Raw genomic sequence first — 17010 nt, forward strand, 5'->3', positions numbered from 1 at the left:
TATCTGCCTGTTTATTGTTGAGTTCTTTACATAGTATTTATTATAAAAGCTCACTATATATTCTGGTTATAAATTCTTTATCAGATATACAATTTATAAATATTTTTTTCTGCCATTTAAAGCACAAAATGTTTTAATTTTTCTGAGATCCCATTTATCTTTCTTTTATGTCTTTGTGCTTTGGATGTCACTTATAGGATACCATTGCCTAAGACAAGAAAACAAAGATTTAAATTAATGCTTCTTGCCAGGTGCTTTGGCCCACGCCTGTAGTCCCAGTGGCTCTGGAGGCTAAGGCAGGGGGATCATGAGTTTGAAGCCAGCCTCAGCAACCTAGGGAGGTGCCAAGCAACTCAGTGAGACCCTATCTATAAATAAAATGCAAAATAGGACTGGGGATGTGGCTCAGCACCCCTAAGTTCAATACCTGATACCCTCCAAATTAATTAATTAATTAATTAATACTTCTGAGAACTTAATAGTTTTATCTCTTGTATTTAGGTATGTGGTTTGAGGTAGGGACTCTAATTTCATTATTTTGTATTCAGATATCCAATGGTATTAGCACCGATTATTGAAAATAATATTTTTCCCATTAAATTGTCTTAGTACCTTTGTCAAACATCAATCAACCATAAATGTAAAGGTGAATATTTAGCCTTTGAATCTGTTCCAAAGGTCTCTTTGTTTATCATTGTGTTAGTACTACATAATCTTGATTACCGCTGTACAAAAGGTTTTGAAATTGGGAAATATAAACCCTCCAAGTTTTTCTTCATTTTCAAGATTCTCTTTCCTATTCTGGGACACTTGTATTTCCATATCAATTTTATTATCACTTGTTTACTTCCTCAAAAAATTCCACTGAATTCATAACAGAGATTGCAATTAATATGTAGATTGATTTGCAGAATATAGCCATCCTAAGACTATTAAATATTCTAATACATGAACATGGGATGCATCTATGTAGATCATTCTTAATTACTTTTATCAGTATTTCAGGGTTTTCATTGTAAAAATCTTGCCCTTCTTTTGTTAAACTTATCCTTGAGTATTTTATCATTTTCAATGAAAATTAAATTACATTCTTAATTTTAGTTTTGGAGTTTATTGCTAGTGTATAGCCATTGGTTTTTGTAGATTGAGCATGCATCCTGCAATCTGTCTTTTCTGAATAAAAAAAAAAAAAATTACCTCTCTTGTTCCTCTTCTCATTGGGATCCCTTTATTTTCTTGCCTGATAGTCCTGATGGAGCTTTCTCTAGAATAAGTGCCTGGAGTGGACATGTTTGTTCTTGATCCTAGGTGGACAGCACATGGCTTTCCACCAGGAAGTACATGCCTGCTGTCAGGTATTCACAGATGCCCTTTATCAGGTTGACGAGGTTTCTTTCCATTCTAGTTTCCCGAGTGCTTTTATAACAAAAGGATGTTGAGTTTTATCAAATGTTTTCTCTGTGACTTTTGAGACGACCAGGTGTTTTTTGTCCTTTTGTCATTAATATTCTATTGTATAGTTTATCACATTATATTTGGATGTTAAACATTATGCATCACAGGGATAAATCACACTTGCTCACAGAGAATAAGACTTTTATATGGTTTCCTAATATTTTATTCAGGGATTTTTGCCTCTTTTCTCATAAGAGATAATGTTCTGTAGTTTCTTCAGTTGCCATGTCTTTGACTTGTGTGACAATTTCCTTCCTCATCTATTTTCTTTGAATTTGCAAACAATAGTTATTAGTTTCTTTCTTAAAAAAATTCAGTAAAATAGACCAGTTTAGTTACCTGGCCCTGAACTTTGTGTGAAGTTCTTTAATTAACTCAACTTTTGTTGTAGGTCCATTTTGGGTGTTTTATTTCTTATTGAGCTAGTGTTTCTAGTTTGTAGTTTTGTAGGAACTTATTCATTTCATCTAAGATGTCTAATTTGGTAGTATGTGATTGCTCATAGTCCATTTATAATAATTGTTTCTAAGGTTGGTTATGATGTTTGTTATTTCATTCTAGATTTTGTTACTTTGAGTTTTCTTTTCTCTTTTTCAATTTATTTAAAGTTCATAAACATCATTAGTCTATGGAGTCAAATTTTATTTTTCTTTATTGATTCTTATTCTATATTTTATGAATTTCAATTCTAGTATTTTTAACTTTCTTATTTTTTGCTTGCTCTTGATTGAGTTTTCTCATTTAAGTTTTTTAATGTGAAAGTTCAAGTTATTGACCTAAGGTTTTTCTTCTTAATTAACATATTATTTACAACTTCCTCTCTGATCACTATTTTAGTTGCATCCCATAAGTCTTGGTGTGCTGTGTTTTTCTTTATATTCATCCCACAGTATTTTATTTTCCTTTTGTTTCCTGTTTGACACATTGGTTATTTATTATGATTATTTAATGTGCACAAATTTGTGAAATCCTAAATTTCTTTCAATTATCCATATCTAATTTCATTCCACTATGATCAGAAAATAAAATTTTATGATTTCCATTCTTTAGGATTCACTGAGGCTTTAAGCCTAACATGTGCTTGCTTCTATAGAATATATCATATACTCTTTGAAAGAACAGAATGCTCTGTGATTGTCCACTCTTATCATTATTACCAAGATTTGTCCAAAAGTTTGCTTTTTTCTGATATTCATGTAGCCTCTTCTTTCCTAATTTTTTATTCTATTTACATCGCCACTCCAGCTCTGATTTGGGATTGTTTGCATGATGTATCTTTTCTCATGTTTTTACTTTCAAAGTATTTGTGTCTTTGAATCAAAAGTGTAACTTTTGTATATAACATAGTGTTGAATAATGCCTTTAAAAAATCAACTCTGATTATATCTGCCTTTGAAACATAAACCACTTGACTTTAATATAATTGCAGATACAGTAGGGTTTATGTCTGACATTTTACAGTTCCATTTCTATGTCTTTTGAATTTTTTCTCTACTCCTCGATTGCTATTTCTTTTGTGCTGAACAGGCATTTTCTATTTTTTTCCCTGTGTTTGTGTTTGCATGCATGTGTGTATGTAATTATTTTTCTTAGTGTTTATTCTGGGTATGACAACATTAACTTAAAAATAATCTATTTCACACTAATCTTAACAATATCAATAGTATATATGAAATCTATGTCCATTATAGCTCTTCATTTATGTTGTTGTTGTTGCAATAGAATTGCATCTTCCTACATTATAACCTTACCACCACAGCATTTATAATTATTGCTTCATGAACTTAGAAGGAAAGAATATAAACAAAAATATATTTATCATCTCTTTTATTCTTACCTATGTGGTTCCCTTTCCTGGTGTTTTTTAACTTCACATTTTCACATGGATGCAAGTGACTAGTGTATTTTCATGTTACTAGAAAGGATATTTTTTTTTCTTTCTCTTTCTTCCTTTCTTCTTTTTCTTCTTCATTCTATTTTTTGTAGAGAGAGTCTGCCACTAATGATTCCTTTCAGTTTTTGATTATCTGTAAATGTCTAATTTCTCTTTCATTTTTGAAGTTTGGTTTTGCTGGATGCAGGGTTACCAGTTAAAATGTTCTGTTCTCTAGTCTTTGAATACGGTATCCCTTTGCTTGACATCCTTGAGTTTTCATGAGAAGTCAACCATTAGTTTTGAGAATCCTCACACATAATAAGTTTCTCTGTATTTCTATTTTATGGATACTGTCTTTGTCTTTTATCAGATTTACTCTTATATATCTTGCTACAGTTTTTTCCATCTTTTCATCCTTGGTGTTTATTGGTCTTTTTGGATGTGCTGATTAAGAGTTTTCATCAAATTTGGGAAGGTGTTGGCCATTGCTTCTTTAAGTATTAATTTTTTCCTCTGTCCTATCTTTCTTGAAATTTCATTGTAGCTAAGATTGATAGTGTGCCACAGGTGTCTGTGGGTCAGTTTTTTTTTTTTTTAATTCTTTCCCCTTCTGTTCCTCAGAGTAGATCCTCATTTGACCTGTCCTCATGTACATGGAGTTGTTATTCCATCAGCCCCAAATTTTTTCGAAAACTTGCAGGTGAATTTATCATTCATCTTGTAATTTCTAACTCCAGACTTTATTTTTTTTCATTTATGTAATTTCTTCTTCTTTACTGATATTTAGTAATATATTATTCTCATAGTATTTAAAATTATTTAGTCATCATTTCCTTTAGTTCTTTAAATATATTTGTAATATCTAACTTCAAATCTTTTTAAATTAAGTTCAAAATATGGGCTTTTGTGTCACTGCACCCAAAATAACCCAAAAGAACAACTTAGAGAAGAAAAAGTTTATTTGGGGCTCACTGTTTTAGAGGTCTCAGTCCATAGAGAGCCAGTTCATTGCTCTGGGCCCAAGATGAGGCAGCACATTATGGGGAAGGTTTCAGTGGAAGCAACCTGCTCAGCTCCCGTGGGCTTAGGAAGCAGAGAGAGGGGGAAGGAGCTGCAGGGAAGATGCCCCCTTCTAGGGCACACCTCAGTGACCCACCTACTCTAGCCAAACCCCATCTGGCTGCAGCTACCACCCAGGCAGGCCATTAAAACTAGGATGGACTGTTTAGGTTACAGCTCTCATAATCTCATCATTTCCCCTCTGAATATAATAATAACAGGAGATTTGGGGGACACCTCATAACCAAACCATAAGAGCTGCTCCAGGGCTAAATTATATCTGTTGATTGCATTTTCCCCTGTGTATGGGCCATACTTTCCTGCTTCTTACTGATCTTGATTTTGTTTTGTTTTTATTGAATACTGGACATTTTACATCATATAGTGTGGCCACTCTGGTTATTAGTCATCCCTCTTCTCAAACTTTTTAATTGTCATTATCTATTTATTTAGTAACTCTTCTGGATGAATTCTGTGACATCCGCATTCTTTGTCATGTGCATTCATGGAACTGACCATAGCACTCATTTACTGTGGTCAGTTTGATGATTGGGCAGTTATTTCCTTTAAATTCCATGAACCAACATATTTCTCACCATCGTGTAGGGGCTCTGCATTGGTAATGAGGCATGCCTTTGATGCTCTAGTCATTCACAACACAGCCTTCTGATCACCTTCTCTCTGCACAAGAGCTCAAGATCAACCACAGGTAAGATTTTGGTACCATTTCAGGTATTTCCTGAACATATGCACATGGCCTTCCTAGATTTCAAGGAATATTTCAAAGTATTTCAAAATTTCAAAGTTACCCTTGGATACCTCAATATGAATATTTTCTTTTTTAATTTTTAATTTTTTTTTAATAGTCTTCTCTGCTCCAGCTTATTTTGCCACCTGGGTAGGCTGACACTTTACACAATTACTCCTGGATATTTTTGACTTACCACTAGCCATAGACTTTATTCTCACTGAGAACACTCTGAGTCTGGTCCAATCAAGAACAATGCTGTTGTACATGATGTAGAAGTGTTTTAAATGATGTAGAATCCCACTGGTCATAAAACTTCTGTTCCTACCAAGATTTAGCATTGTTCTTGAGTAAATTCTCCTTGAATTTTCAAATATTTGATTAATTTTCATGGTTGTGAAAAGGTGAATTTTGATCATTTTTGTCAGTGTGCTTGTTGCCTCCATGGAGAAATAGATATCAGAATCTTTCATTTGCCATTCTGGATGCACTTTTGTTTGTCCTTGAATTCTTAACTACTTTTATATCAGTTATTCCTGCCTTCTATTTAAAACCTTCACCCCCACCACAAAATGAAATTCCTTTGGTCAGTTGCTACCACCTGTGTTCATGAATGAATTATTGGGTCAACTTCCGAACTGACCTGCTTTGCCTAGTCTCTTAATAAATAGATCTACTCTGTCCTCATAATAAATTATCCTTATAAATTAATCTATATTGTCTAGGGAATTGGTCTGCCTAGAAACCTTAAATGGACATCAGTCAGATGGACAGCATTTATTGAGTACAGATCACATGCTGCCTGTCAGTTTCTGTTCTAAATTATAGCGAACAGAGAGCTTATTTCAAGTGAGAGGATACAAACAGAGTAATTTTGGGGTGTAGAATTGTACTAAAATTGTTGACTCCCATTGCCAATATGAAAAGTCTAAATATTTTTTTTTTCTTGATTTTCAGGGACCTCCATCATCTGTTTCTTCTCTAACGTTATCTTCTTTAATTTCCCGACTGGAAGTCTTGCTTAGTAGAGCATATCCATATACTACTATTTGGATTTCCTTAGGTCCATGCATGACTCCCGCCCTTATTACCTTACTTTCTCTTTCTCTTCCTCATCTCCTAAAGGATTTCCTCATCTCCGCTCAACTCCAGAGCCTCTGGGAACCTTTCCTGATTACTCCAACCTGGACATAAATTCAAATCCCCACTTGCAGTACTTACTGTCACTCATTTAGCATTAATGCAAGTGTCTCCTTAAGCTATTTGATCTTACCCAAGCAAGTCCTAATACTCAAATTAGATTTAAATCTCTATACAGGAAATAACAAGTTGATTTTTAAATCTCTCTCTAATCTTGGTAGTTAATATAGAGACCAGAAAGAAGTACTCAATGAATTTGAGGATACTAGATAATGGACTTACTTTAAGTATATTCTTTCTTTTGGTGCAGATTATATTCCAAAACTTGGGTTCTCAAAATTGTCACTGACGACTGAGATGTAGCATTTCCCAAACTTACCCAATTAAAAACTGTACCAAAATCTTTTATGAAACCATCCCTAGTGTATCATATAGCTTCTCAGCATCAATGAAATGTGTATTTACTCTCAATATCTCCGATTTATTTGTAATATATGTATAATAATATAAACCTTGTGGGAAAGTATGAAGATTGAATGGAATTTTGCTTGTAAAAGTTATGTGAGAACTATAAAATGTCTTAAACCTTAGTCATGTTAATAAAGGAATAACTTAAAAAGTAGGTAACAAACATATTGCATATTTAGAGAAAATTTTTCTCTAAGTGCTTTAAATATTTTTTTCTCCTCACAGGATCATTTTATATCATAATTTTGGCAAAATATTTTTTAAAACATAGTAGAGGATAAAGATCTCATATATGAACAGTAGATATGGGAATTTGAAGAAATTATGTCAGATACATTACATCCATACAAGAGGTGTGTCTCCTTAGTCATTTTCCACCCGTCACATGGAAGTCTGCAGACTGTGCAAACCAAAGCATCAAGTGTGAGTCCCTCATTTAAAAAGAGATACTGGCCATGACTTGAGAGGGTACATAAGGGTGGCTGTTGGAGAGTTGTTACTGTTCTATTTCTGTGGCTACTGGTTCCTTTCAGATAATTCATTGATGTATACACATATGAGTTCTGTACTTTAGGTATGTGTGTTATGTTTGATAAGTGCAGGTTCCATCAATTGGACATATAACTTATTTTTTCTGGTTAGTCACAAAGCCAGATAGCACAGTGGTTAGTTCAAGACTTTTGAATTGCAGGGTCTAGATTCATATCTTTTACTTTTTTTTTCTCTTTTTAAAATTTGTTCTAATTAGTTACACATGACAGTAGAATGCTCTCATAAGTCACATATCGATGGAGTATAATTTCTTATTCTTCTGGTTGTACATGATGTAGAATCCCACTGGTCATGTCAAATCATTGCCCTGTCTTCCTCAAGGTCATCAAATATTTTAACTCAAGTTGAGTTTTCTTTTTTAAAATGTTTATTTAAATGCAATCACAAATATTAGACTCTTTTATGTTGGATTTCTTTCATTGTTTGTGATTTTCATACATTTTAAAATATGACAATAGTTTAATTTTGTATACTATCCCATTATTTCAAAACATAATCCATTTTGTTTATATATCCTGTCTAGTATTGCATCACATTGCTGTTTTCCAATTTGGGAATATATCTATAATGCTGCTCTGACCATTCTTTTGCATAGTGAACATATATAGTCATTTCTTTTGGGTATATACTTAAAATTGGAATTGTTGGGCCAGAGAGTCTTTACATGTATAGCTTTAGGAGAAACTATTAAAGACTTTTTTAAAGTGGTTAAAAAAAAAGACGCTGGCTACACATCTATCATACCTGTCCCTCTTTTTCATGTGTCTGGTGTTTGACTACATTTTCATACTCCCTTGCAGTTATAGGTGATCATGTTTTTGAGTTTTGACTAGGGAAATCCAGACAAAAAATATGTTTTCCATTTCAAGATCTGACCATTGAAATCTTCTGGGACATCCTCAGTGTATCCTCTCTCTTTCCGTCTTTCCCTCTCTTTTCCCTTATTTGCAGGCTATGTACAGTGACTCTCTAATATACGTGGGCTCTGAAATTGATCATTGGAGTTGGCATTGGTGGGTCTCTGATTGACTGCATGAGGTCATGTAATACTATATGTTTTGTAAAAGCAAAACAAAATTACAATAACATCCTAAGGATTCTGAGAGGCTCTGTGGTAATGAAACCTATTTATTTTTAGCCCACTGGTACCCAAACTCATTGGTCCTTCAAATATTTGGAGATTGTGAAGAGGGGTAATAACATTCACTAACATTTCATAGAACACACTTTGTGAAATTGATAGCTTTGAGACCCTAATTCAGTGCTCAGTGAGACATACTGGAAAAGGCAGGAATAAGGAATAAATAAATGTAGGACAGGAGCAGTTGGTAGACCTATCTAGTAGACCTACGGCTAGGAATTCCACTAAAATCTGAGTACTTTCATGAGTTAGCATTAAACAAAGCAATTTAATGCTACAAAAAAAGCAAAGTGTAGCTTCGTTTTCTTTTAATAATGTTAGACATCTATTTTTCCTTTTATTTGGAATTATAAAATTTGAAAAGAAATAATGCTGACATATAATAATATTATTTTTCTTTTTATAATTTTGAGGGGTATATAAATTATATACTATACACATTGTCATAGTTCAATTAAATATTTTCAAATGATGCTAATGTCATTATAATCCAATTTCCTGAACATTTCCATTATCCCAAAATGTTTCCTTGTGCTCATTTGAATCTCTGTTTCCACAATCAGTCTCAGGCAAATGGATGAGCTTTCTTGTCTCAACAGCTTTGCCTTTTATGGAGATTTGGGATAAAAGGAATCCTACAACATGTAGATTATTGCATCTGTGTTCTTTTAGTTATCATGTTTTTAATCTGTTAAATCCCATTATTTCAATTGTGAATATTTCAAGGTAATTGACAAGTGCATCAAAATAGGTTAAAAATCATGATATAAAGCATGCACATTATTTATATATGTTTTCATATATATATGAAATATTTTTTTTCAAATACTCTAATCATTCACCTAATCTGTTTCCCAAAAAGAATAGAGCTCTATAAACATAATAATTATTTCAAAGTTACCATAAGTGGTATATTTGTTGCTCAGTTTAAGTTTTTATAGTGTCTCACATCTGGGATATGAGACAAAGTGGATTATTAAGGTTCATCAATGTTGTAGCACATATGAGTAGTTGGTTGCTTCGTATTCATGAATAATACACATTGCAGCAATAGTCCACATTTTGTTTACCTTTTCACCAGTTAATGGAAATTTAAATTATTTCCAGTTTGATTATTAATAATAATTTTGCTGCAAGCATTTGTACACAGGTCTGTGAGGATATTCATTTGCATTTCTCTTGGGTAGGTATATGAGAGTAAAGTTTCTGAGTCATAAATTTATCAAAGTATTTTCTAAAGCAAATTTATCATTTATGTTCATATCAGCATCACAAGAGCAAAATTGCACACGTTTTCACCAAGAATTCTTATTTTCTGTCTTTTTTGTTATAACCTCAGTCATGTGGGAGAATAATGATATTCATTGGAATTTTAACATATAATTAATTAAAGATTAACAACAAAAACATTTTTCATGCAATTTTGTTATATATATATATATATATATATCATTTGGTGGAATGTCTGTTCATATATTTAAATCTTTTTAAAATTTTTTTTGTCATCTTATTAAGTTGTAAGTGTTCTATGCATAATTTGGATAAAAGTTCATTTTTGGATGTAGGATTGAAATACGTTTTCTCATTTTGTTATGGGTATAGCTTTGAAGCTTTCAAATTTTTATTTTTGCTAGATGGGGGTACCAGGGATTGAACTCAGGGGCAGTAGATCACTGAGCTGCTTCTCCAGTCCTATTTTGTATTTTATTTAGAGACAAGGAAGGTCTCACTGAATTGCTTAGTGCCTCATTTTTGCTGAGGCTCACTTTGAACTCTTGAACTTCCTGCTTCAGCCTCCCAAGCCACTGGGATTATAGACATGCACTACTGTGCCTGACACACAAATGTTTTTTTGATCTGCTAATATTTACCAAGCAAGGCATTTCGAACATTTCTCTGAATTTGAGTCACTCAGGACTTTCAATAAAATTTAAATTTTGATGAAGTCCAATTTATTCATTCCTTTTCCTTTTGTAGATTGTGATATTTCAGAATTATTTAGGTCACTGCCTTGAAATTTCTGTCTTATTATTAGTCTCTCAGAAAATTTGTAATTTTAGATCTTTTAGTTCTGTACTTCATTTTGAGTTAGTATTTGAATTAGTGTGGGATAATTGTCTGTATTCATATGTTTGCAATGTGAAGACTCAAATGTCCCAGAACATGGTTTAAAAATATTATTTTGCTCACTGAGTTTCTTTGGAATGTTTGTCAAAAGTCAATTGACCATTCTGTTTATTTATGGTTTGTGGTCCTATTCCCTGTTATTTTACCTCTACTACTCTGTTTTGGTTACTAGGTAATGGGTAATGCAACCCCTACAACTTTGTTGTTCTGTTTCAGAGTTATGTTAGTTATTTTCTGGTCTTTGAATTTGCAAATACATTTTCAGATAAGGGTGTCAATATCTAGACAATAAGAGCCTAATTGTATTTTGATATGGATTACGTTATAATGTTGGAAGAATTTCCATCATAATAGTGTTGATACTCTCAATGTATGAAATATTTCTTCTATTATATAGAAATGTGTTACTTAATATCCAAATACTTGGGGATTACCCACATTTATTTATCTCTCATTTAATTTTCTTGCATTGTAAGATTTTACTCTTTTGTATATTTGAGGTTTATGACTTATGTGATCCACCATTGAGTATAATCCATATTCTCTTTGTTGAAAGTAGTATGCTATAAAATAGGTCAAACTGGTTCAGAGTGTTGTTCACAGTCTCTGTATCATCAATGATTTTCTGTCTAAATGTCTCATTAATTATTGGGAGTGGAATCCTGTTATAATAATTGTTACAATTTTTCAAATTTTTATTTCTCTTTTAATACTATCAATTTTGATACAGGTATTTTGGAATAATGCTGTCAGGTGTGTATACATATAGAATTGTTATATCTTGTTGATAAATGAATCATTCTACCATTACCATTACAAAATGTTTCTCTTTGCATCTGGTAACATCCTTGTCTAAAAGTATGCTTTGTCTGATATCAACATGAATGATCTAGAACCCTTACTGTTAATCTTTTCATCTTCTACCTTTTGTTTATCTGTCCTTTTTATTTCCTACATATTTGTGTCTTTACATTTATGTATAGATTGATAGTTTGTGGCAAAAACATATATTTGAATTTTTTAAAAACAATTCAGATCTGCCTAGCTCTCTTTTATTGTTTGAAATCTGTAGTCCCTTCACATTTAGATTTACAATTATTATTTTTGTTATATTTTTGTATATGTCCCATGTTACTTTTGGGTTTCTTTTTCCACTTCATTGTCTTCATTTGTGCTCAATAAATATTTTAATACATCATTGTAGTCCTTTCTTTTTACTTTTTACTGTGCCTATAAAAATTTTCTAGTGGTGCATTATAATTATACATAATAGTGGGATTCATTGTGCCATTCATTTATGTATGTAACATAATTTGATCTAATCTAACTCATTCCCCTATACTCTCCTTTCTCTTCCTTCCTCCCTCCTCCAACCCCTACTCTACTGGTCTCCCTTCTATTATTATTATTATTATTATTAATTTCAATTAGCGCATCATAATTAAGTGTTGTTCTAGAGACTGAGCTATCTTCACTTGTTGCACTCTACTTCAAAATAACACTGATGTGATTATAGTTAAACATGGCAACTTTGCTGCAAGAGATCTCCTTTTTTTTCCCTTCTCCTTCTTTTCTGCTTCTATTGTCATCTGTTATGTCTAGAGATGATACAGCCCTGATTTGTATGTTATGAATATTGCTCTATGTAATCTTCAGAAGAGAGTGAACAACTTTATTTATACATTGAGTTATTATCTGCTGTAATTTTTCTATAGTTGTAATATCTGCCTTTAGTATTTCATACGAGGCCAATCTGATAAGCATGGATTTCTACGCCTGGTTTTAAATGGTAGTGTCTCTTCATAGCTTTCACTTTGAAAAGTTCTTCTGGATATAAGTTTCTTGGGCAAGGTTTTCTCTTTTAGTATGTTTACTTCCCTGCTTTGTGGCCTTAGCATCTTCTAATATGAAGTCAGGTGTTAATCTTGTTCTTCACTTGTGTATGATGATTTTCTTTTCTCTGGTTATTTTATATATTTTAATTTTATCTTTAAATTTTGAATGTCTGGTTATTGTATTTATTTTTGAATATTTTTGTATTCATCTTAATTCAGTTTTCTTGAATTTTTGGACCACAAATTAAGGTTGTTTTAAAATAAATTTGGAAGTTTTTGTGACTATAATTTCATTTAAATCTGTGTGAGAGAGAGAGAGATCACCTAAAAAGTAAGAACAATTTAAAATGAGAACTTATGCTAATTTAGAAAACCAAACAACTAAATACAACTCATACAACTCATAGAAAGCATACTGATACCGTTAAACAAAAATTAGTAGGAGGGGATGATTAAGCTGAAAAAATTTCTCCTACACCTAAGGGCAGTCATAAAAGTGAGAGAAACAATTACAATACACTGTCCATAAATTCAGTCTAATGGTAACTCCTTAGAGAATATAAAACATGGAAAGAAAATTATTAAGAATATATTTTTAAACATCATAATTCTTCACATTGATGTGGCCCTGTGAGTGTTTGGTATAGTAAATGGGGAAAAAAAACAACAAACAAACAACAACACAATGAATGCCCGCACCAAGGGAATTCTTTATGAACTTCCAGAACTCCAACGATAAATATTTTAAGTTTCAAAAGAGGAAATAAAAAAAGTGCTTCAAGAGAAATCTGAATTTTAGAAAATAGTAAAGCAAACCCTCATAGGGAGTAGAAAATTCCTAGGAAAAATAATTTCTTTCTAGAATTCCGATATTAAAATTTGAGTCAAATGTTAAGACTTTTTCAAGTATGTGAGAATTCAAGTACTTGTTTTTCACATATTCTAGCACAAGAAGCTACTGGAGACGACATAACTCAATAAAATGGGAAAATAAATTAAGAAAGATACAAGATATTAGAAGGCATGGGGTGACTCAAAAGAGCTAAAAAGAATAGTCCCAGGCTGGCCACTGTGAATATGCTATGGAGAACAAATAGTCCAGATGGAAGAGATAGGTTGGCAGTAGGAAAAGGGAAAATTGATACATCATCAGTAATAGCTAATAGTCAAAATCAATAAATCATTATTAGAGTACCAATGCATCATTTATCAATATGCAAGTAAATACCTAGGACAGTTCAAAGTATCTGGCTCCTGGGAACAAAGCTGAGTGTGTGGGGGGCTACAGTTGGAAAACATTTTTACTTAATATTTCATTTCTTGATGATTTGTATGAATTTGATAAAGTTTAAAATTACTTTAAAATAAAAGCCCTTCATTTGGAGAATGCAGTCTATTTCTGAACATGTTCCATAAAAAGCAAAACTACAGAATCCTCATACTTTTGCTCATGATACACAAATTCATAAACTAAACAGGAATCCAGTGGCCTATTCAGCAAGAAGTATTTTGTTTAAGGTTAGAGTGTTTAAAAATTTCCATGTGGATGCTTTCAGACAGGGGCATTCTCCTGACTGTCCCATCGTTCACGCTGCCTGTTTTGTGACACCACATTGATCTCACCATTACTGTTGTTTTTTTTTTTTTTTTTTTTTCTTTTTATTGTAAACAAATGGGATACATGTTGTTACCATTACTGTTGTTTGATTGATCTCGCTACATAAGGGAGTTTGGGAACCCGGAACTATACTCTGATGACCTCAAATAGTGAATGACCCTTTAATGATTGCCAAGGGCCACTTCTCTGGAGAGAATTTTCTATTCTCAGGGAACTTCAATGTCTTGATAGAGCAGAATTCTTGCTTTCTTATTCTAAAAATTGAATTACTAAATTGTTTAGCTTCTTATCTCTTAAGCATTACAAGGAAATGCAGTTATTAATTTTGAGGGAAAGTTTTGAATAAGAGATTACTCATGGTTTATATACATACTGAGTTAAAGACTAGCTTTGGACAGTCCCTCCTTTCTACATTCTGGTGTCCCTATTAAGTTGCTTTAAATATAGTTCCTGATTTTAAGTCGTTTGGTTATATACCAAGGAGTGGGATAACCAGGTCAACTGGTGGTTCCATTCCAAGTTTTCTGAGGAATCTCCATACTACTTTCCAGAGTGGTTACAGTGATTTGTAGTTTCACCAGTAATGTATGAATGTACCCTTTCTCTCACATCCTTGCCAACGTTTATTGTTACTTATAGTCTTGATAATTGATCTGACTATAGTGAGATGGAATCTCAGTGTAGTTTTGATATGCATTTCTCTAATTGCTAAAGATGTTGACCATTTTTTCATATATTTATTTATTGTTTGTATTTCTTCTTCTGTGAAGTGCCTGTTTAGTTCCTTTGAATCAGCATACTATAGTGACGCAACCACATTGGTGTTTATAGCAGCTCAAAAACAGAATAGCTAAGCTATAGAACTTGGTTCTAGGTGTCCTTCAACAGATAAATGGAATGAAGAAAATGTGGTATATATACACAATGAAATATTACTCAGTCATAAAAAAGAATGACTGCATGTCTTTTACTGGCAAATGGATGGATCTGGAGACTATCATGCTAAGAGAAATAAACTAATCTCAAAAAACCAAAGATCAAATGTTCTCTTTGATATGCAGATGCTAATACACAAGGGGGCAGATAATAGAAGTTCAGTAGATTAGACAAAGGGGGATGAAGGGAAGGGAGGGAGGATAGGAAAAGGAAAGACAGTAGAATGAATCTGACATAACTTTCCTATGTTCACATATGAATACGTGACCAGTGAAACTACATATCATGTACAACCACAGAATGGAATCCAAATTAGAATAAGTTATACTCTTTTTAAGTATATGTCAAAATATACTCTCCTGTCATGAATATCTAAGAAGAATAAATGTTAAAAAATTAAAATTAAACAATGAAAGACAGACCAGAAAAATAAATAAATATAGTTGCTGTACTCAACCAAAGAAAAGCTTCCACTTGCTCTTTCTTTGATGGAAGGTGTCTGGGGCCAGCAGCCAGCACTCTGAAGCCGACTTCAAATTCTACCCACAAATTGTTTTACAATATTGACAAAAAGGTACCTTTCCAGTACTTAAATATTTAAGTATTTTAAAAAATTAGAATATATAAAACAGCAAATAGAAGAAAATTGTATCACCTGGAAATTAGTAATGACTTTTTTTGTCTATTTATCTAATTTTCACATACTTTTGAGATGTACTATACTATGAATTTTGCCAGGTTCATAAATCAGAGAACCACCACTACTTTGAAGATATGAAATGTTTTAATAACTTCTAAAAGTTTCCTTGAATTCTTTTAGGGCAATTTCATCCCCTTCCTTCCAGCCCCTGGCAACCACTCACCTGATTATTTTCCATCTAGCTTGACTTTCTCCAGAGTGCCATATAAGCAAGCATACATGTGCAGCCTTTTGGGTCTGGCTTATTTAATTTAGCATAATGCTTTTGGAAGGAATCCAAGTTTCTGTGAGAATCAATAGCTTTTTCTTTTTATTGCTGGTGGAATTTCATTGTATGGATGTATCATGATGTGCTAATCTGTTCGCCAGTTGATAGACATTGCCCCGTTTCTCATTTTTGGCAGCGACGAACACAGCTTGTAAGAACATTCCCATATAAGTTTTTGTGGAGCTATATCTTCGTTTCCATTGGGTTAATACTTAGAATATGATTGCTGCTGAACACATGGCAGGTAAGTGTCTGTTTAACTTTATAAGATATTACCAAACATCTTTCCAGAGTGTCTAACATTTTCAGTTCCCATCAGTAAACACATGAGATCCAGTTGCTCTGCATCTTTTCCAGCATTTTGTATACTCAGTTATTTTTTTTTTTTTCTTTAGAGTTGAGCCCTTTCAATAGATATGTAGTGGTATTTTAGTACAGGTTTTTTTTTTTTTTTTTTTTTTTTTTTTTTGCTGTAGCAACTAATGACAGCATGTTTTCATGTGCTTCTCTGTTATCTGCATATGTCTTCCTTAGTGAAGCTCTGTTAAAATCCTATTTCTATCTGATTGGATTGTTTGCTTTCTTTATATTGATTTTTGAGAGATCTTTGTATATTGTTTTTGCAATATTTGTCCCAAACTATGACCTGCCTTTTCATTTTTAAACAATATCTTTCCAAACTAAACCTTTTGATTTTAATGAAGCCAATTTATCAATCCTGCGTAATTTGGACTCTGAGTTATATTTAAGAAATCTCTAACCAAGCCAAGGTTATAATAATTTTCTTCTATGTTTGCTTCCATAAGTTTTATAGTTTTAGATTTCCCAGTCTGTGATACATTTTTATTACTTTTTATCTGGTGTAAGTTCAAAGATTATTCAAGTTTTTTAATTTAACTTTTGCATGTGGAAGTTCAATTGATACCTTACCATTTTCTTTAAAAGAGCATTTTGCTTTGTTAAAGTATCTCATACCCTTTGTGTAATATAATTGATCACACCTTTGGGTTTATTTCTGGACTCTTTTTCATTCCCATTGTTAAGATTTGAAACACAAATAGAAGTATATATGGTTTTACTAAACTGA

The sequence above is a fragment of the Sciurus carolinensis genome, chromosome 2 (assembly GCF_902686445.1).
Source record: "Sciurus carolinensis chromosome 2, mSciCar1.2, whole genome shotgun sequence".
NCBI classification, from domain to species: domain Eukaryota; kingdom Metazoa; phylum Chordata; class Mammalia; order Rodentia; family Sciuridae; genus Sciurus; species Sciurus carolinensis.